The sequence below is a fragment of the Pseudopipra pipra genome, chromosome 14, assembly GCF_036250125.1.
Source record: "Pseudopipra pipra isolate bDixPip1 chromosome 14, bDixPip1.hap1, whole genome shotgun sequence".
Classification (NCBI taxonomy): Eukaryota; Metazoa; Chordata; class Aves; order Passeriformes; family Pipridae; genus Pseudopipra; species Pseudopipra pipra.
This window is the reverse complement of record NC_087562.1, coordinates 5,144,948-5,166,029: the sequence shown is the minus strand read 5'-3', so window position 1 is coordinate 5,166,029 and position 21,082 is coordinate 5,144,948. Positions and strand designations below refer to the sequence as shown.

Sequence of the window (21,082 nt, the reverse complement as noted above, 5' to 3'; positions counted from 1 at the left end):
GGTGCTGCTGTTAGGTCTGGACCTAAGTCCCAGCAGGCTGCCTCTTCCACAGCTCTTAATGTGGCTTTTTTATGAGCCCAGACCCAACTTTTTTCCCAACACATGCCAAATTTGCAATGCCAACCTGGTGTTATACTGTTAAATATCTGCTGATGCAACTCTGCTGAGAACTTAAGTCTTTAAGTTTTATCCAATTCATTTAAAAATAATAAAGCTCTTGCTCTGCATTTCCCAAATGTGAGAGCCAAGCCTCGGAGGCATTCGCATTAATTATGTTTCAATCTTAAGAAATGCCTTCTGAGCTTCCCCCTTGACTCATTGCAGTTCTTGAACCTCTGATTGATCACGTTGGGAATGATCAGCACATCTCCTCTCGAGCTCAGATCCTGCTTCTCCATTCTGCAAGTGGAATTATCTCTGTATGTGTGCACCCATAAAGTGTAGTGCACTTGTGCTTCCAACTTCCTCAGAGTACCAGACAGTTCTCTGTGCTATGGCTTCTATTAATGCCTGCAATTAGCACTGACAGAAGTGCTCTTCCTCCCTCCCCTCCCCAAAACCACACTTCTTTGATTGCTTTTCTAGAAAATCCCAGGGCATTGTAATACCTCCCTGGTAGTCATGTTTCAACAGAACGGCGAAGTTAGTGAGGCATGACAGTGTTCTTTTTCCTAAACCTATACTGAACATCCTTAATCAAGCTTTGCTTTTTTAAAAATAATGGACCTAATTCTCTTTTGGCTTACAGTATATTCATGCTTGTGTAATTCCATCAGGATGTATCCTCAGCTCCTATAAACTGCCAGAGCGTTTTCAACTTCATTTAAACCCCAGGAAAACTGGTAATAGCTGAAGATTTGGGCTGCTGATTTCCAAGCTATTCCTGATTTATGCCAGTTCAAAAGGATAATGGGTTCAAGCTTTTTTGTTGTTTTGGGTTTTTTTGCCATTAGATATACACTCTTTACCTCATTTATGTCAAACAATACACAAAGTGCCAAGTAACTGCTTTTTCCTGACCTCTCCAACCCTCTTCATTCCCGCTGACCCTGTCATAAAGCTTGCAGACCAAGCAGCTCCTGAAAACATCCACCAGTCTCCCTAAAGGCCCTCAGGAGGATCAGGTCAAGCTATCAGGGGAAGTTGCTCCGTACCATTATACATATATTGTATTTTTTTGTGCTCTCTAAATTAGATGTTGTCTTTCCATATACAGACATACAATGACATATTGCCATGGCCAGATTATGCTGTCTCCAAAGATGTCCCAGGAGGAAGCTTGTGGATGGCTCAGGACATCCCTCCCACAACCCAACAGCGACGTGTCCTCAGCCACTGCACCGAGCAGGTCCTGCAACGAAGGAGTTGTGTTTAGTTCTTCCCTCTCTCTTCTTCCATTCCCATGTTCCACAGTCACCTATCTAACCAGCCTCCACAGCTCTGGGAAGAGCAACAGGCAGGTAAGGAAAGTGAAGAGCAGGGAGACAGCATGTTTCTCCTCAGTAGTGTCAAATCCTTCTTTGGTAAGATCCTGGCCAATTTGAAATGCAAGAAAGATGCGAAGTGAGAAAGAAATGCACTGAAGGGCTGCTGGGTTTAACTCCATTCCCATGACAAGAGAGCACATTTTTATAGGGACAGCACTGTGCCTTGTCTGGTATTAGACTGACGTTTAAATTAGGTACAGGCTCAGTGATAACTCTGATGGCACCTGGGACTTCTGAGTGCAGCACAGGGCAAATAAATAATGATGCCTGTAGCAGTAGATAGAGATGCTGTTACTAACTTTGATACAGCAATGTGAAACACTGGGTGAAACATCACACAGGCTGACAGATTAGAGATTTCACAGGCTTCGGGTACAAGAAGAAAGAAAATAAAACTTGAGCTGAACTTTCTGTGATAAAAGTAGCTGTGGAAGAGGCTTTCAAACACCTGTAAAAGTCACTATGTTGTTCCTACTGGTGGCTGCACCCAATACTTCAATGTAGAAATATGAACTGTATCAATTGAGCTGTAGTTTTGCTATAAATTTTTTATAAACTTGGGGTTTTATGGATCTGGAACACTACAGAATATAGGACATGAAAGTTATTTCAGAGGGAAAGTGCCTAATTGTTGGTTTTGCACTGGCTGACTGCATTCAGAGGCACAACTTGTGATCTATTTTTTTACTATACTGACCACATGTACCTGCAAAAACTTGTTAATTCCATGCTAAACTATCAGTTAATCAGTTGTTTCTCATCTCCCTTACCAAGGAACAAGGGCAGAGACACGTGAGGCAGGTACCAGAAAACTAGAGGAGTGTTTGCATAAGCCTCCTTGACATATTACACTGCAAAAAGTACTCAGACACCTGTCAATACATTTTTGGGACTTCCACAGAGTGACCTCCCATAGAGGGAACCACATCAGTACTCTGGGCACTCTCAAAGGTGTAAGGTCACTTGCCCACGAAATGCTTCTCTGTCCCCAGTCATGCTCTGATGTGTTCACCATTCTGAGTCTCCAGGACTGGGACATGTCTCCCAGATTAAATTAAAATGCACTCATCTTTCCAAAATGCTTCATTTCTCATTTGTGTTTGGGGCTTGGCTGCACAAGCCAGAAGAATTTGGTGTCATCTGTTCTGGAGGACAAGCCCTGGCACTTCAAATGTTTCCCTTCCTGCAGGATTATTGTCATTGTTTATCATCCTGTATGTGCAGTACGTTTGACAGGCTGAATCCTTGCTCCTGACCCCACCAGTGACATCAACAGAGAGAACATCACACTTTCGTGCAATTGTTTCCTCTCAACTGCTGCTCAGCTTTTAATAGGGATTCAGATGAGTAAGTCAGGACAATTTTATGGTGTTCTGCCAATTGTGACTCACTGGTTTTTCCAACATTCAGGGTACCAACGTTTGTGTCCCCGAGAGAGAAGCCTTTCCAAGCATCACTCCAACCCAGAGAGAGCTGCTGAGTCCCTGCTGAGGGTCTGGGCAAAGCTCCCCACACTGCCATGCCCACCATGGGAGCTGTACAAGAAAGGGAAGGCTCTGGGTAAGTGCTCAAACCAACATTTATTAAGAGTGCTAATTACTAAAAGCTAATGTAGTGTCCTCTCTTCATCATCTTCCCAAATCTTTGATTCCCCATGGTGTTAGGAAATGGGATTCAATGTTGCTTTTGACTTTGATGTGCTTTCTAACCTATATAAAAGCATAACCATGACTATAAGCTCATGAACACTTTTTTGTGAGCTTCAGCCTGATTCAGATACCAAATCCTGAAACGTAAATCAGAACTGAGATACACTGGAATAAAGCTGGTTTATGTTAGAGGGGAAAAAATAGGCTCAGTTGGGTCTAAATTACCCTATTTCTTGCTGAAGTGCACATCAGTACCCCTTCCCAGGAAGGCAGGGATTCTCCAGGACATTAACTGTTTCCTGTTGTGGATAAGATCTATTTGCTGAATCTGCTGCATGTTTGGAGGCCTCTTTCAAGATGATGTTTCATGAAATCAAGTGTAGGACAGTGCCTTCCCTCTCCCTACAGTGCATTAGGGTTGAACTCACAGAAATAAAACAGTTCTTGAAAAACACTTGGTGAATCTACATAATTAAAAATCTCTCCTGCTGGGGGTTAATGATTTGGGGAGATTAACTTGATAATGTAATGTAAAATGCCGAAATCAAGAGTGTGCATCCAGAAATACTGGTGCAGCCCTGCAATGGGAGACAATTTTAAGTAAATAACCAGAGAAAGTATTTTGCAATTAAATTAAAGATGTTTCCAAACTACTGTACTTTGCTATAAAAAAGCATCATCTTGAAAAGTCAAGTTTCATTTATTTTAATTAGCACTGTCATGAAGTATTCCATTCGGCAAACACTGACTAACAAGCCCTTATCCCAGGCACCAGTTTGAAACATTTGCATCAGAAAAACAATCATAGACCCTTCCCATGGTGTCTTCTGCCCCAGTTCTCAGGCAGTCAAAATCAGTCACACTCCTCCAAAGTCAGTATGGTGCCTGATTTACAGTGGGTGAGAACAGAACCTTCACCTTCCCTGAAATGCCCTTTGGGTGGTGATGTAAAGTCTACTGATGTCCACTGGAAGATTCCTGCTGCTTCCAGAGAAACTCGGGTTCAAAGCTGGGAAGAATCTCTGCTCCCTTTTGCTCTTCTTGCATTCGAGTTATTTAACTGGAGAGGCGTCAGCATCAAATTGATGGAAAGCCAAAGTGATCTTGATCCTCCTTTGAGACTTATTGTTGAATTGCATTATATATAAGCAGAGAAGCTTTTTTATTATTAATGGGATAGAAAATCAGAACCATCAAGGAAAATAATATAAGTCCTATTAAGATGGATGAGTAAAGTTAAGTCCATGTATTCCTAACAAGATTGCTCTCTGTGACTCCCGTAGAAGTGTGTCACCCTCTCAGGGGAAAACCTCACCCAGGTGGAAAAATGCTGGGGGAAATGCCATGAACTCCTCCTGGGCAGCTGCCCAGCCTGGCAAGGAGTTGTGAAGGCAGTGCCCACACATGTCCAGGCACGAGGCTGCTTGGGTGGATGGTCTGTTCCAGGGTGGTAAATCTGGGGCTGCCACCCCAGGAGCTGACCTTCCTTAGGATCTCCTGCTTAAACCCCTTTCTCTGTCATCCAGTTTGTTTTCACATCTGCCAGGTATTGCAGCTCCTTCTGCATGTCCAATGAGGGGATTATTTTGCAGGCTTAAATCTCACTCCTAAAAAAAAGAAAGTTACATTGATAATACTTGTCTGCACGGGGAGGCTGGTGAGAAATAAATAGAAGTGAGTGTGAAGGGCACCATCAATTCTGCAGAAATGCCTCTTATTTCACATGGCTACCATCACATCCAGAGGGCTCAAAGCAGTCTTTGTGCAGCACAAGGTATCCTCCCAGGAGGGAGTGAGGAGCAGCCGTTCTGGGCTGCTCCCTTATTTAGGCACATAAAATCTGAATATCCCCTTCTGATTTCATGCTGTTGCTCATAGCTAAAAACCCTTGTTCCACCTTAATTTATCCCTTCTCCCTGCCAACGCCCTTCAAATACTTACAGGCTCTTCCCTCTTCCTTGCCATTTAGCCGTGCTTTAATCTCACCTCTTTATTCATTCATCACAAATCAATCTCTCCTGCCCCTAATCAGGGCAGTGCAGCAGCTCTGCCGGGAGCTCCCTCCCCTCTGTGTGTCACTAACGAGCAGGACCACGTGCCCCGAGGGATGTTCAACACCCAGCCCTGGGGTGTCATGTTTTCCATGTGCTGCCCCCACCTTCCCCCTGTGACACCTCCTAATGCAAAATCAAGGTCTGCTTTCCTCCTGCTGGCAGCCCTACGTATCTACATCCCCCTTGGTATCATTTGGGGAAGAATGGCTTTGTACAGATAATAATAATAATTTTCATTTCCTCATTCAGAATCTGCTCTTTTCTTCTACCTGTGAGTAACTGATTGAGTGATAAGGACACTCCCTCTTTCCTTCTTGCCTTATAATAAGCACCAGCACATCTCTGCTGGTGTTGAACTCGGCAAGTGTGCTCTCTGCACCTTCAAGTGGATCCTAATCCAAACATTACATGGCTGAAAGCATTCGAGTGCTTAAAGGATCCACTTTTCCCTCCATTCCCCAAGGGTATTACACACAAATCAGCCTGGCAGCAGGTCCTTCCCCAAACCTTTACAGCAGCAGCAAGACCTCTGAACAGTCTCTGTCTGCACAGACTCTTGCATCTGATTTCCTCTCCACTGCTAATCTGCAGTCTTCATCAAAATTGCTACTATTAGGTTGTCTTTCACTATGTTATTCCCATCCTGAATGCTTCTAACACTTCATCTTGGCACCCCAGAATCAGCTCTGTCACCCCTTTACTTTGAATTATACCAGTCTACAAAACCTTCCCTTGAAGAATATCTTTATCTTTCTTAGTGTTTGCACTCAGTAGAGCTGCTGGGCAAGCTGGTCCCTGCCTGGTGTTCTTCAGGCACTCAGGGGCAAGCTGAGTGTTAGATTTGAAGCCAAGAGTACAGCTGTGTCCCGGACCAGAGTGGCAGGATTTTGTTCTAGTTTATTTTCTTGCTGCTCCTTAAGAAAATGTTGCATGTCTTAGCAGCCAGACAAGGAGTCCTTCCTGCCCTCCCTGCAGAGCTGTGCAGTTGTGTTTTTTTCATCTGTCACTGCAAGTCTGCACGTGTTAGACGGTGAGAGGGAACTCACAGCTGGAGGTACAGGGTAGATGTTGCACAGATTCTTCTGAATCAAACTCAGGAGGAGCTGTTGAGGGCACTTGGTCTGTTCAGCCTGGAGAAGAAGAGACTGAGGGGAGACCTCACTGCAGTTACAACTTCCTTATGAGGGGAAGGGGAAGGGCAGGCACTGATCCTCCTCTCCAGTGAGCAGCGACAGGACCTGAGGGAATGGCCTGAAGTTGTGTCAGGGGAGGTTTAGGTTGTGTATTAGAAAAAAGTTCTTCCCCCACAGGGTGGTTGGGCACTGAACAGGCTCCCCAGGGCAGTGGGCACAGCATCAAGGCTGACAGAGCTCCAGAAGCATTCGGATGATACTCTCAGGCACACAGTGTGACTCCTGGGGAGGGTTCTCTCCATGATACTGGGTCCCTTCCAACTCAGCAGATTCTGTGATTCTGTGATCACCTGCAGTGGTGGCAAACTGGACTGGATGATTGCTCTGATCACTCCTACTTCTGTGATTCTACCCTTTCTCAGTTTAATCTGCTTATGTTTCACCACCACTGGGGTATTCTGAGTATCTTCTCTTCCGTGCCTGATTCCCATGATGCTCCTTTTCTGGTCTTTTATTATTATCCCCATACAGGGGGATCTGGCCTTCCCCTTGAACAGCTCCTGCAAGTGACCTCATCACGAAGCATCTTCCAGTGATTTACAAACACGGTGCTATTTCTGTTCTCCTTCTCCTCTTCATCCTCTGTGAAGCTTTGACATCCTCAATTACCATGTACTCCTGCTCCATTACCAGTAAACTGCTCCTTCCACTCGGCTCTCCCAAGCAAACTGTCCTGCTTTCCTACCTCTCCCAGTTTCCAAGGCAGCCCAGCCAGTGCCATTAAATCAGGTCCCTCTCCAGTTCACCTCACATTCAGTGGGATGTAACGGGGTGAAATTCCCTGGTTTCTCACACAGATCTGATCAAGTGCTTGTACCCCACACTTAAAATGAACCATTTCTCAGTACAGTAGTAACTGCTGCCCTCAATGCCCAAATAGCATGAGATGACTGGTTTTTTTATCTCAGTATGATGGACTGAACTATTCATGGCAATGTCAGAGATCAGAAGGAGAAGGACAAGGCTGAAACCAGGGGAGCAGAGCCAGGGCATTAGGGAGGAAGCTTGGTGATAAAAGAAATTGGTGAGATGACAGCGAGATGAGCTGCAATCTAAGCCCTCCTCATACCTTGTGTTTTTACACGTACACTCAAAACATGTGTCAGGGCTTGAGATTGTTTTCTCCTTTCTGGAGAATTATTTTGTCCTTCCTTTAGCTGACAGGCATTGGGGAGAATGAAACACTTTGGATAGCCTCAAACACCTTGCTGAGCGTTCCGTTGGTTGAGGCACAGCAATGTTTTATTGCAGCTGACACCAATCAAGGCAAATAGACAAAGTGAGAATTTTTATGTGGGATCCATGAAAAGAAGGGAGTAAGTGAAGTGAATTTGGTCTCACAGTTCAAGGAAAGGGGTAAGTAGGTCTCAGGAAAAGGTTTATCTTATCAACACCTCATGCTTTGCGAGGAACGGGTTGTTTTACAAAGGACTCTGCAGCCTCTGCAAAGCTGCTCTGGCAGGATGAGTGCTTGGTACCATCTCTGTTCCTGGGATTTCATGGCACGTCCAAGGTCATGGGAAACTGGTGTTAGGGGGAAAAAAAAGAAACAGAAGCTATGACCTTGTCCATCATAAAAGACTAAGCACTCATGAGTCTGGTCCCAAAAGGATTAAATTCTTGTATGTTGTTCTGAGGTGGCACCTGTGGCCAACAGCAAATCATTACCCCCGGACTAACTAGTACACAATGACAGAGGGCTATGACAAAAATGCTGTCCAAAGGCAAGGGAAATTCTTGTCCTTCCAGTGGCTCTGATCCCAGTGCTTACCACTCTGAATTAATTACCTCTGAATATCCTCATGAGGTACTAAGCTAGAGGAAAACACTACAAGGCATCAGTGACTGACCTTGATGGACAGCCAGGACAGGATCGTGACACACTAGTCCTCAGCCATCGAGGTGGCACCAGGTAGGGGAATTTTAAAGCAAGATGTGATGAGTTGGAGGTGGAACTTGGTCATGTGGTGGTGAAGCACCTGCCATCAGGGGAGCTGCCTGGGCTGGCATCAGTGGGAATGGCACAGGGAACACAGGACTGATGGGGAGTTAGAATGGCCTGAAGCAAACATCTATGCTGACTTGCTCATATGAAAAAGGTGACAAGTTTTTGCAACTAAATGCAGAAGTGTTTGAAATTCACAGTTCATCACAGCCCATTGTGAATTCAAGAACACTCCTTCTTTCAAAGGAAATTTCTGTGATGGCATATTAAGAAAAAACAGGCCACTTTCTAGTAAAAGTGACCATCAAGCAGGCCTGCTCCTGAGTGAGGCTTTGATAATATGAGCCCATTTTCCATGGCTTTGGCATTAAAAATACAGAGAAGGGCACTTTGTCCACAGCTGGTACAAAAACAGACATGTTGACAGAGCTATGAATGAAGGAAATAGGAAACACCTGGAGAAAGGCACTTCTGGCATCCTTTTAGAGGACACTACCTAAATATCCACTGAAGAGCTCCCCTATGAGGAAAGGCTGAGAGAACTGGGATTGTTCAGCCTGGAGAAGAGGAAGCTTTGGGGTGACCTAATTGCAGCCTTTTGGTGCCTGAAGGGAGAGGGACTGTTTACAAGGGCATGTAGTAATAGGACAAAGAGGAATGGCTTCAAACTGAAAGAGAGTAGGTTTAGATTGGATATCAGGAGGAAATTCTTCCCTGTGAGGGTGGTGAGGCCCTGGCACAGGTTGCCCAGAGAAGCTGTGGCTGCTACATCCCTGAAAGCATTCAAGGCCAGGTTGGATGGGGCTTGGAGCCACCTGGTCTAGTGGAAAGTGTCCCTTCCCATGGCAGGAGTCGGAAATAGATGAGCTTTAAGGTCCCTTTCCAACCCAAATCATTCTATTGTTCTAAGATTCTATGGTTCTAATAGTGAGTGCGTGTTTAGGTATGGAAGGAATTTATCCATATATCCATGTACTGGAAGAAAAGTCCTGAGGACTACACCCAGGTTGCAGCAGGATTCATTGCTCTGATTTAATATCAAGCCTGTTTGTTTGTGTCAATGAATCACAGCACTTTTCTTTCTCACTCCCGCAGCATTAACAGGAGGAAAATCAAGCCGCCTACAAATCGCTACACCTTGAATATCCAAACAAACCCACGTCCCAGGCAGTGCTCGGCTGTGCTGGTTTGGGCACGGAGATTTGTTTGAAAGGAAGGATAAAGCCGGATCTCACTTTGTTTCCTTGCTGCCCTAAATTTCACCTCGCCTTTGAACAGCTTTGCCTCAGCACTCTGAACTTTGCATAGCTCTTAAAAATAACGGGAAAACATCAAAAGAGCCGTTTCCTCGTCCACAGCCCGGAGCGGTCCCTGCTGCTGAACCCCCAGCCCGGGGCGAAGGGACTGAGCGCAGGCACAGGGGCACCGCTTCGGTGACTTAACAGTGACATCCAGCGGTCACCCGGGTCTCTCTGACATCAGCCCGCCCGGGAAACTTCGTAAAGCCTCTTTTCTTATCTAAAAGTCGTCATATTTATGCGTCAGCAAGAGCTGAGCTGGGAGCAAGCTCTTCCCTCCTGCTCGGGATGCTCTAACTCAGCTGCTCAGCTACATTAGTCTGTGCCTTCAACTTTTGGTTAAACCTCAGAGTAACAGATAATCTTAATATCACCCTGGTTTTCCTCACTTTTATAACCCCCAAGTGTTTGCAGCACATGAATATTATTCATAATTAGGCTGCTATAAATGTAAAAATCAAAACCCTGTGAAACATCAGACCACAGAAACTTTTCCTTCTACTAGTTATTACACTAAACACAAAAATAAGCAGTTTTCATCTCAAGTTTAACACTACAGGCATATTTTTACATGATAATTTGATTTTCAAAAAAAGTCTAACTGTGAAGTTTAATGATACCAAATGAAGCAGCTTGTCAGTTCATATTTATATTCAATTCTGAGCTTTCACAGCTCCCAGTGTGTTTCTTTAGTATTTTGTTGAAGATATTCTGACAGTCTTTCTCAAAACTGTCTCTAGGAAAAGCAGCATGAAAACCTGCAAAGAAACAAAAATCTTCCTACACTTCTGGCTCGAGGTTTGGGTGGTTGAGGAGGAGACTTATTCCCTACGTGCACATGGGGCTGGTGCTCAAAGGCTCAAATGCTTGGTTGTTGCTTCTCCTACAAGCCATGCAAAGTCCTGGAGGAGTCCCCAGAGGTTAAAAATACAGAAATCTGCAGGAAGGAAAGGTACAGCCACCTGAGCATTGCTGAGTCCACACATGAAGGTCAGGTACTAATTTTGAGGTTTCCTTCTTCCCTTTCTGTCCCCTTGTCCTGGTTGCACACCCAGGAGATGAGGTACTTGGCTGTTGATTTCCAAGTGCTGCTCTCAGCTCCCAGACGGATGGAGCCTGCCAAGCACAGCTCTGACCTCCTGGGTTACAGGACCTGCCTTACCACAGGTAGCAAAACCTGAGCCATTATTCATCATCTGTTGCCACACAGTGAAAAATAAGGGTCACTTCCCTGCTGACAGGGGTTTGTAGATCTTACTCCTGCCCTCGTCCTAGGTGGGGATGTGTCACTGAGCCCAGACTTGATGCTTTATTTAAAGGAAGATTTCGTCTCTGGTTCCCACAAAAGCCATGTGCACTCTGAGTGAGTCTTCTGTTGCTCCCCAAATCCCTTCTCCTCCTCTCGGCTGGTGTGGCAAAAAAAAAAAAAAAAAGTAGGGTGGAAGGAAAGGATATGTCCAAAATCACAGGCACATCCCAACCTACAGCCATGCAAGATGCTTGCTGAGGGTGAGGAAGGAAAAGGCTGGGGATGAACCCTGCCTCTCCTAAGTAGAACCTGTTTTGCACTAGGAATTCAGGGTGAAACCCTTGTGCTGTTGGAGAGCTCAGATACCTCCTCAAGCTACCCCACTGTCAGTGAAGGTCACCCCATGTCACAGGCAGTGCAAGCAATAGTCCCACTGTCAGGAGCCAGAAGATGTATTTCTTTTTAATACAAGGTATGGTGGGTCTAAAATGACTGCAACTGTCATTGCTCTAAAAAATATATGTCTGCTGCCTCCAGGTTTTTGAGATTTGATGTTCCTTTCAGTCTCTCCTTAGCTGACAGCTGCATTTCATGGTCTCACGGCCACTCCAGAAACAAAAGCAACCTTTTCATCCCAACAAGCAAGGGTGGATGACCTCCTTTGAAGCACCTCCTGATTCATGAGTGTTAATTTGCCGTGCTTCTCCTCTTCTCTCCCAGCCACACTGCAGGAGCCAGGGGACAAGGTGACTGGAGGTTGGGTCCATCCCTCTGCGTGGCCTTGGGTGAGTCACTTCCACACTTTGCTGTGCAATAGTGGGGTGGGAGTCACGGAGGAGGTGAAATGGTGGGCACTGTGCATGGGGGTCTCAGGATCGATCCCCCCATCCCCTCAAGTCTGGCAGCACTGCCCAGCACTGCGCTGTGTGAGTCCAACTGCCACATCCCACAGCACCAGCCGCAGGAGGAGCGTGTTAATTCCTGATCGGCTTTTAATGATCCCAAACCCCACTACTGACTCAGGCGACAGCTAAATTTATCCCAAGGTTAGGGTGACTCTGCTGTACTGAAATCTATTTAAAGTCAAAGCAAGCACTTCAGAATAACAAGTTGTTATACAACTCCAGAGACCAGGCAGCTTCCCATCTTCTTTTTTTTAATGGAGAAGATAACATATTTCCATATTTTGTACGTGCTAATTGTTGGGAACACTGTCAGATGGTTCAGCAAATTGAAAATGACAACATCAACCTGTTCAATCCATTAAAATCTCTCCAGGATTGTAAGGGACATTGTCAGCCAAGTGATGCTGGCACCCCTGTGGTAAAGCCATCTTGATTCTTATTAATGATTGGCTTTACAAATGAGCAGATTTCCTCATTGTGCCCTGCTCCTTCACATTATCCAGGAGGGCCACGGGCACAATGTAAGGAAACCCAGAGGTAAAAGAGAAGACTCTCACCCTAATGAAGAGTTAATGAAGAGAACAGATGAGTAAAATTTAAATGTGTCCCAGGCCACACAGCCAAGATAAAAGGCTGGGAATAGCTTTCTCCTTCTGCAAGGACCACTGTGGAAGTTTATAGTGAATACAGTGCAGATTATGGACCAGGCTTTTATAAGAAAGAAGTAGTACCATTTGGAAAAACTCTCAAGTCCCATCTTCAGGAGAAGCTAAGGAAAACAACACCCCAAAACCCCAAACCCAAACCAGCTGTAATTCAGCTCTGGGTAGGCATTTGGGGGAGTCGGGTTTTTAATACCTTGACCTGGCCCTTAGCTCCTTTGTGCAGAAACACAAGCTAGCTCCACTCCAAGAAGCTGTAGAGATAAGTTAGTGCTGTGCTACGCCCAAGACAATATATTGTGGTATTTATTTCCACTAGTATTTACAACCTTGGCCGTGGTATTTCCCAAAAGCAGAAAGCTGCTGTGTGTAACTTCCACACCAGAATTTCCAACTAGCCAGGACTGAAGGCACAAAAAACTTGCATCTGTTTTCATCCATCCAGATAGATACATCCAAAATCATTTTGCTTTTGAAAATGTTGCCATAAAGCTGTTAATTCATTGTAGCTGTGAGCTCTTCAGCCCATCAGAAAGCTGAATGTGAGATCCTGTATCTTACCCAGCCCATAGTGAGCAGGACCTGCTCCTCTTCAAAGGACAGTAGCACTGTCATAAAAAAAACAGTATCTCATCATCCCAATGCTGATGGTTCTCTAATACTAAAATAATAATAATTTTTCACTTCCCCAGTGTTTCTGCACTTTCTTTGTCCCTGTAATGTTCTTGTGGGTATGAAAGCCTATTGGGATGGATCGCAGATAGAGAGAGCATTAATTTAAAACAATGATGGAATAATGGCTACGACACAGGGGAGAAACACTGAGCTGCTATTTAAGTTAAGAGCAAAATTCCCATTGTTTTGTGTTTTAAGGCTGTGGAACATGTCCCAGGAATGGCACTTTTTTCCTTTGATATCCCCAGCTGCTTCATGTTAGTGTCTCACAAGCTAAGCTCTTGTTCTGGGAACGCCACAGACCATTAGTATTTCTTTATCTTTCATTTCTGTCATCTTGTTTGCTCTCCTGGGCTGCTCCGAGGCAGGCTGACATTGCCAAAGAGATTTAGTGCATGTACTTTGTATACACTTTAATTAGGTCTCTATTCATGCCTCTCACCTGACACTTACATGGGAAATCACTCATAAAGTCCTAGTGCAGTATGGAGATCAATACGTGTCTTAAATGCACGGTGACTTTCAGGCTGAAATTAAGTGCCTTCACTTGCTCAGGTTGTGTCCACCTCCACTTCATGGCATGGAGACACATAGGTTTGCTCACAGGCTTGTACTGCAGGCAGACCCAGCACCCTTTAGTCACACAGGGGCACCAGTTGCCCCAAGCACAAGGGTCTCAGCACAGCTGGGATGGTGCATTCCCCACCTCCACTCATTTTGACACTCATGCAGCCAAGGAGGTGTGCAGAAATTAAAACTTCACACAAGGAATTGTTTCTTTTTGTCACTCCAATTTCATTTAATGAGACTTCCTGACAGCTTTAAGCTTGCAACACCAGTGGTAACGGTGGCTAAAACATAGTACTGTTCCATTACTGTCACTTCAATTTTTGCTTGTGTTTCTAATAGAAAGCTAAATGATTAGGTGTTTAACTTTCATGCTCTGCCAATGTGAGGCAGAAAAAATACAACTGCCTATATTCAGGTCTAGCACTCTGGAAATGGCACTTTTTGAGACAGGATTTTCTCTCATCTGTTGGGTTAAATGACTTTACTCATCTTTCCCTGGGTGAGGAGCCTCTGTTCCCTGGGTAGATTATCTCCAGAGAGAGAAGGATGGATTAGTATTTTGTTCAGGGGTGAATATATGGCTTGTGGCAGCTCTGTATCTCTGTGCCCCTGTGCATCCCAGCCAAGACCATTGCTGTCAGCAAGGCTAAGCTGTGAGCTTGCCCCTGACTGAGTTTCCACCCTAATTCCTGCTTTGTTGCTCATCTTGCAGGCTTGTGAGTACAAAATCTATGAGACAAGAATCTTCTTAAACTTAACCTCCCAAGTTCCGTGGAGGAGAGCCCATTGCAGTCCTTGTTTCCATGCAGAGAGGAGACAGAGGTGAGAACTCTGTGTTTGCCTGGGCTCTTTCACTCCTGCAGGAACAGGGTGCTACCAAGTGTGCAAGACACACAGGTATCTACAGAGGGAAACAGCACCTGAGGTGTAATCACCTCCAGAAAAATAATTTCTTCCATGTGACAATTATATAGAAAAATTTTAATAAATCCTGAAAAAATATATGGTCTGTCTAAACACAGACCTGCAAAAATACAGGAATGTACTTGACAGCTGCAGGGCTTTTTTATTTTTCAATAATTAAGTGCATAGTAGAACTCAGTTTACTATTTTTCATTTTTTCAAGGAAGATACCTGGGTGCATTCAAACACACTCAGGAGACATCGTCAGTCATTTACTGAGTTTTCCTTTGTGCTCTTAATTTCATTTTCATGTGTCCTTTTCTTCTTGGCTGTGACATTCAGCTCCAGAGAGATTTCTACAGCTTCCTGGCACCTTGACAGTCACTTGCACTGCAAGAGTCTTCTTTTGAGAAGGGAGAAACTTCATCAAAAGCGACAATTTTGACAACTGGGGACTTTGTTGAGGGAGGAGACTAAATGGAGTTTAGAAGCCTAACTTTTCACTCCCATTTGGACTCCCTTTTCTTGAACTAAAAACCAAAACTCTTTTTTTGGCTTCAATGAATGGTCCCCACAGGCTGTTTTCCCCTTCTCAGAGACACCAGTCAACAAAATCTTTCCACCCAGCAGCATTATTAATATTTTAATATTTACCACACTGTAATCTACAGGATTTCTTCCAATACAGCACACCCTGTGATACAAACAGCAGCCCTGTTTTAAAGAGCAGAAATGAAAGACTGCAATTCCTGCATCTGGACATTCAAAATCTACATTTGAAGTCACAACATCAGGAATCAACTTTGAAAGTGTAAATCTTGAAATCCAGGGAACTTTGAGGGAATTCCCATAATAACAGTTCAAAGGAAAGAAATCCCTCTGCACACAAGCACATCCAGCAGATAATCTCAAGTTGGAAATTAATTTGCAAGCAGTGTAATAGTTCCATTAATAAGATTAATGCCAGGTACAGCTCTATAGATTATTGAAAAGACAAAGCAGCCTGATCCATGCAATTAGAATGAGATGCCTGCATTAATTAGGATACTCACCTGACAGTAATGGTTACATCAAACAGCTCAAGGAACTCAATCTCCTCCTCTGCCTCATAATTCTTTCTGGTTTGTACTGTCAATAGCTTTATCAGTTTTCCTGTATCATATGTATTCAGGAAGAGTAATGTGTTGTCCTGACATGCAGTGTAAAATCCTTTCTTTCTACATCTTGGTTCTCATCTAAGCGATAATCAAATATTCAGCATCAGTTTTTGTGTTGACTTATTCGAATTAGGGAAAAATCCAGATGTCTGGTGGGTGTGAAGTAGGGCAGTGTTGACTGCCCTTGTTCGGGCAACAGACACTTTCCCCCTTCAGACAGAAGCAGAATCCACCAGCAGTTCTCATCGCGGTGTCTGCACATGACCCTCCGTTAAGCAAACAGAGGAGGTCAAATAACAACCAAGGCAGAGATAACATGTTTTCATAATCCAGAAATTCTCCTAAATATATAAAACAAGCCCAAATAACGCACTGTTCAAGCAGAGAACACAGCTTAGGCCCATAGTGTGCTGATGCTCAGGGCTGTCTCACCAGAACTATGGGTTCCACAGATTTGTGCCAGGGCTGTGCCAGTCTCTGGATCCTGTTGATGCAGAGCACAACACACGAGCATGGATGAGGCCACTGGCACCTGAGCAGCGTCACCTTGCTTGTGTACCTCCAGGGCAAGTCCCTTTTTGCCCAAGGAGTTTTCAATCCCCTGTGAGTTTGCCCTATTCTGCAGCATTACTGGGAGGGTTTCTGTCGTACAGTGAGTTAAGCACCCGAGTGCCACATCACCCTAACAACCACCCTTGGGGAAGGCAATCACTCTGTTCTGCTCTGTTGTACTCACTCCCAATTACAAGCCAAGTGTCTCAGTCATGAATGTCAAAACAGATAGTATCTGGTTAAATGATACAAGATAGGAGCAGTTAAGCCATAAGCTGTCATGCACCCAGAAGTGATTGACAGGAAAGCTGTCTCCTGATGGTACAGGGGAATTAGCTGAATGCTTAAGGTGAAGTGATGTCTTTTTAGCAGAGCCCCTGTTGTTCCATACTAAGTGTAATGCTGGCAGTGTTGCTGTTAAAACACAGTTTTTCTTTATTTTTTTTTACAAAGATTACCACGCTTTTGTATCTTTCTAAAAATGCGTTGGGCACTCTAACCTGCTGTGATTAATTTTTGAAAACCAAAGCTACAATTTAGACCAAAGAAATGCTCCATTTTTAATCCCTGCATCACCTGAACCACATTGTGCTCAAAACCATTGTTTCCCTTTGGGGGACAGGTACCCTGGGCTCCCTTGAATGGTGCGACCTATAAACAGTGCAACTCTCCTTTGATTTCTGTCTGCACAGAGTTTTGGCCATTGCTAGTGACGCCCAGCTGTGAGATTAATGTGTCATTCTTGTTATGTCAGAATTACTGGCATGCTGTACTGTCATTTTGTTGAGCTACAGGAGCTGCTGGGCAGCGCTGGATTCTCTCCAACGAGGATGAAAGGAGGTATCGTGTGAACTATGCTTGGGGAATCTGTGCTTGAGATTTCGCTGCTCGAGCTCTCACAGTCGCCTGCTTCGTTTTGCCAGGTGCTAAAATCACTTCTGCCCCATCCTCTGTTGTGAAGGTATTTGCTGAGAGCTTACAGATGGGAAGGAATGGCCAGGTCAGCCAAAACCATCTTACCTGCACGGTCACCCCAAGCCCTGACCTGTCCTGATGCTCTGCTGGACCCATCTTCTTCCCTCTGCCCACCAAACTGCTGAGCAGGAGGTGGCTGAGGGCTGGCAAAGGTCTGTGCTCAGAGCAAGGGACCCCATCAGCACCCAGGGTGTGGGTGACAGATTCACAGAATATGCTGAGTTGGAAAGGACCCATCAGGATCATCAAGTCCAACTCCTGGCCCTGCACAGGACACTCCAAGAATGCCACCATGTGCCTGAGAGCGTTGTCCAAACAATTCTTGAACTCTGACGGGCCTGGTGCTGTGATCACTACCCTGAGGAGCCTGTTCTAGTGCTAAACCACCCACTGGGTGAGAAACTTCTTCCTGATATCCAAGCTAAACCTCCCCACGAGGTCATGAGCAGGTGCCTCAGAAGTGGATGGGTGAAATAGCACCCAGGAAGGCATCCCCACTGCTGTGATGGATAGAGGAATATGAATTTCCACTCCTATAGTGACTCCTAGAATAAGGGTAGTAGAAAAGAACTAAGAGCACCCCAAACCACTGTAGCTTCATTCAGCTTTGGAATCTCCACAATCAGCTACGCTGAGAAGTGTCTTTCTTGCAGCCCATGTACCACCAGTTTGTAATGCCCTCCCCTCGCCAGGAAATTCAGAAATTTTTTACTGAGTGGAGGGAAAATTGTAAAGATCTTTGGATGTTTTTCTGCCTGATTAGGAAAAAAACAATCAGGAGGGCTGTCAGTACATTTTCACAAACCTGAATGGTCATTCCTTGTATCTTCATACTCAAGCATTTGCAGCTTATTGGAGCCACACACCTTGCATATCCGATGCACAGTCAGCCAACAAGGCTGGAATATCAGTTCTAATCCCAGACATGTTACATTTTGTAGAAAGCTTGATCTAACCCAGATCTATGAGAGTTAAACCCTGCTCTGGATATTTCCAGATCAGCAAGCATTTGGGGTCAATTTGCACCTTTCAGACTGAAAGCGAAATTCAGCCTTTTTGCTGGGAGCATTTTCCCTTGGGCCCTCGGGTACCCCAGTAAGTGCCCCAGCAAAGGGGGGTGCTGGAAGGAGCTTGAGCTTCTGCATCCTGCTGTTCAAATGTGTTTTCGTGGTACTTGGACATTCCAAGCAGGATCTTCCCACTCCAGGTGCACCAGGGACCCGCTGCACAAGCTCAGGTGTGTGATGCTCACTCACACCTCTCTGCTTCTCCAAGATATATTTGAGCTCTGTCCATGGTGTTTGCCCAACAGCGAGGTATTTGGATAGCATTTGAGTTTGCTGTGTTTGAAATGTTCCCACTCTGCATAAATTTGTCAGGACTGAAGATTATATTATCCATAAACTCTCAGAGGGGATTCTCACAGCCAGCCTTCCCTCTCCACACACACTGGAATGGACTTGCTAAGTGCTCAGACCAGGAACCCTTTCAGGCCAAGTTCATGATTCAGTGAACCAGCCCTGAAATGCAATTCCAACCCTAAAAGTGAGATATGCTTTCATTTCACTCCCATATCTGCAGAGTTTTCTCCTTTTTTAATCTTTTTTTTTCCTGCCGTGGTGTTTATGCCCTGATTGGGCTTTTTCTCCATTGCAAAGAGTTACCTACCTGATAAAGGAAAGTCTGGGGGCAGCATGGAAGATTCTTAGGAGGTCTTGAATGTTGCTGGAAGACCTGAGGAGGAACAATTTAGCTGTCAGATAAATCGTTGTAATAAGTGACCCGACGTTTCTTTCACATTTGACCATGTTGCACAGCGAAAATTGACAAAATCCTGTTCCAGCTGAAAATATTTTCTCCTGGTTGTGTAGCTGGTTAATCCTTAAAGGTTCTCAGATTTTCCATCCCATAGCAGAGGAGTTCAGCTGTGGCTGTGAGCTCATTATTCCCAGCCGGCTGATGTTATTATTCAGCTGCTCTCATTCCAGGCTATTGTTCTAGTTCACCTTAAACCAGTTATACTAAAAACATCTTTGAGAGTGGCAGTGGCACCATTTTCTGGGCAGTTGAGGACTTGAAAGCATGAAAGCCAAATAGGCAGACGGAGGCAATCTGCAAAAGTCAGTTCAAAATCAATAAGATGATACATTTCAGGTGAGAAGATGCTGAATAGTTATTTTAAAATGCCTTGGGATTAGACAAAATGTACTTCCCATCCCATTCATCTATAATAAGTTGTTGGCAATTTCTGCATGATTGAATTTCATTTCATATCTAGGTTGTATATTAAGGTTCACCTGAACCTGCAGGGTTTTTTTTTAGTCCACAGACTATTTTGAAAATTTTTAGAGGTTTTTTTTAAATAAATGTATCACACAGAGGGCAACTGGAGCAAATAGTTCTCTGGGATGTGGCTCCTGTTAAAGAGCTTTGCTTGTAAATAGAATTGCCCTGTTACAGAGGATGAAATGCACTATGTGAGAGGGAAGCCAGAGGAGTTTGCTGTGGGATGTGAGTGCAATCCTGACAGCTTCCCTGAGGCTGCAGGAGCAAACCTCAGTTAGTGCTATCACTGGGTACTCCAGAAATGTGTGGGCACCTGCACGAAACAGCATTATCTGGGGGAGGGAAAGATAATAGAAGCTCACTCCCACAGTAACCTAGTTTGCTCCATGATTAATTATTAATGAAGAAAAGGTTAGCAAGCTCAGTAAAGAGAAAATGCAGGTACTTCTTTATTTAATTTCCTTCCAGTTAGTTTAGGCAATATATGCACACTGGAGAAAAACTGAATTTAAGGGGGTTTTTTTCTATATCTTTGCCAAACCTTAGTTGAACCTGGTGTACTCGGGATCTCCTGAAAGATCTAGGTGTTGTCATGTGAATGAGAAGGGCTGATGTGGTGGTGCAGGCTTGGAGGGCTCAGGGTCAGAGCATCACAAGGATAGCAATAGGTTTCATCTCCTCCAGAAAGGGCACAGATCAGGCATGAGGTGCCTGCAGCTTCCTTGCCTAGTCCTCCCCACCCAGCACATGGGGCTGACTGACCTTGAGAGCTCTCCTCTGACCTTGAGAGCAGGGTAGAGCTCAGGTCACATCCCTGCACACCTGGGTATTTGCAATCCAAACACCCTCAGACTTTCCAAACTCTCTGCTCTCTGGGATGCAAACCTGATTTCCTCATTTACCATCAGCTGCTAAGTTTCCCACAACAAAAGTCAGCCCATGCTGGGAAAACCCCTATCACCTGTCCCACGCTTTTGCAGGGTCACCCTCTGCTGCAAACAAATCTGTCAGTCTCTGAGGTTACTAATAATTTCAATGTATGATTAGTATAATGATGATGGGGAAAAAAATAAATAACTAGCAGAAAGATATACATTTTGCCTCTAGTAATTCCTCCATCTGTTGATAGGCCTAGCAGAGTGTGATGCTCAGCCTCTAAAGATTTGAAATTAAAGGTTTGCCAAGATGCTTAACTGAGTTAAAGGCAAATCAAATAGAGCAGCTTTAGAAAATTACAACAATTGCCCCATTGTTTGACTTTGACAGTCTCTATCTCAAGCCTTTTGATTCTTAAGCAAAGCAAGATTCAGCTTAATATTTTAATAGTATGAGACCCAGAGCATTAATTACAGGTGAGACAACTGGTCTTTTGAAGCCAGAGGGACCACAGTGCAACTTGTCAGTGCTCAGCATGCTCTCACATAACAGGTTGGGTGTGTTCACATGCATTTGAACAAGCACTTGGGTCCCAGACATGGAAATCACAGAATTTTGAAAATCTTCCCATTGATGTGAATCAATA

The 21,082-nt window shown here is 44.6% G+C and overlaps 2 long non-coding RNA genes across 2 annotated transcripts; one reads left to right on the top strand and one right to left on the bottom strand.

Annotated features, from left to right (window-relative positions):
* Positions 1 to 951: 951 nt before the first annotated feature.
* LOC135422010 (uncharacterized) lies at positions 952 to 20,314 on the top strand. Its single transcript, XR_010434276.1, has 6 exons — positions 952 to 1,460; positions 2,898 to 3,047; positions 9,424 to 11,347; positions 11,440 to 11,660; positions 14,400 to 14,509; positions 17,094 to 20,314. It is a non-coding gene; the product is annotated as an uncharacterized LOC135422010 (long non-coding RNA).
* Positions 3,826 to 5,247, bottom strand: LOC135422009 (uncharacterized). The gene is made up of 2 exons (XR_010434275.1): positions 5,078 to 5,247; positions 3,826 to 4,743 (listed from the first exon to the last, which is right to left on the bottom strand). It is a non-coding gene; the product is annotated as an uncharacterized LOC135422009 (long non-coding RNA).
* Positions 20,315 to 21,082: the final 768 nt, after the last annotated feature.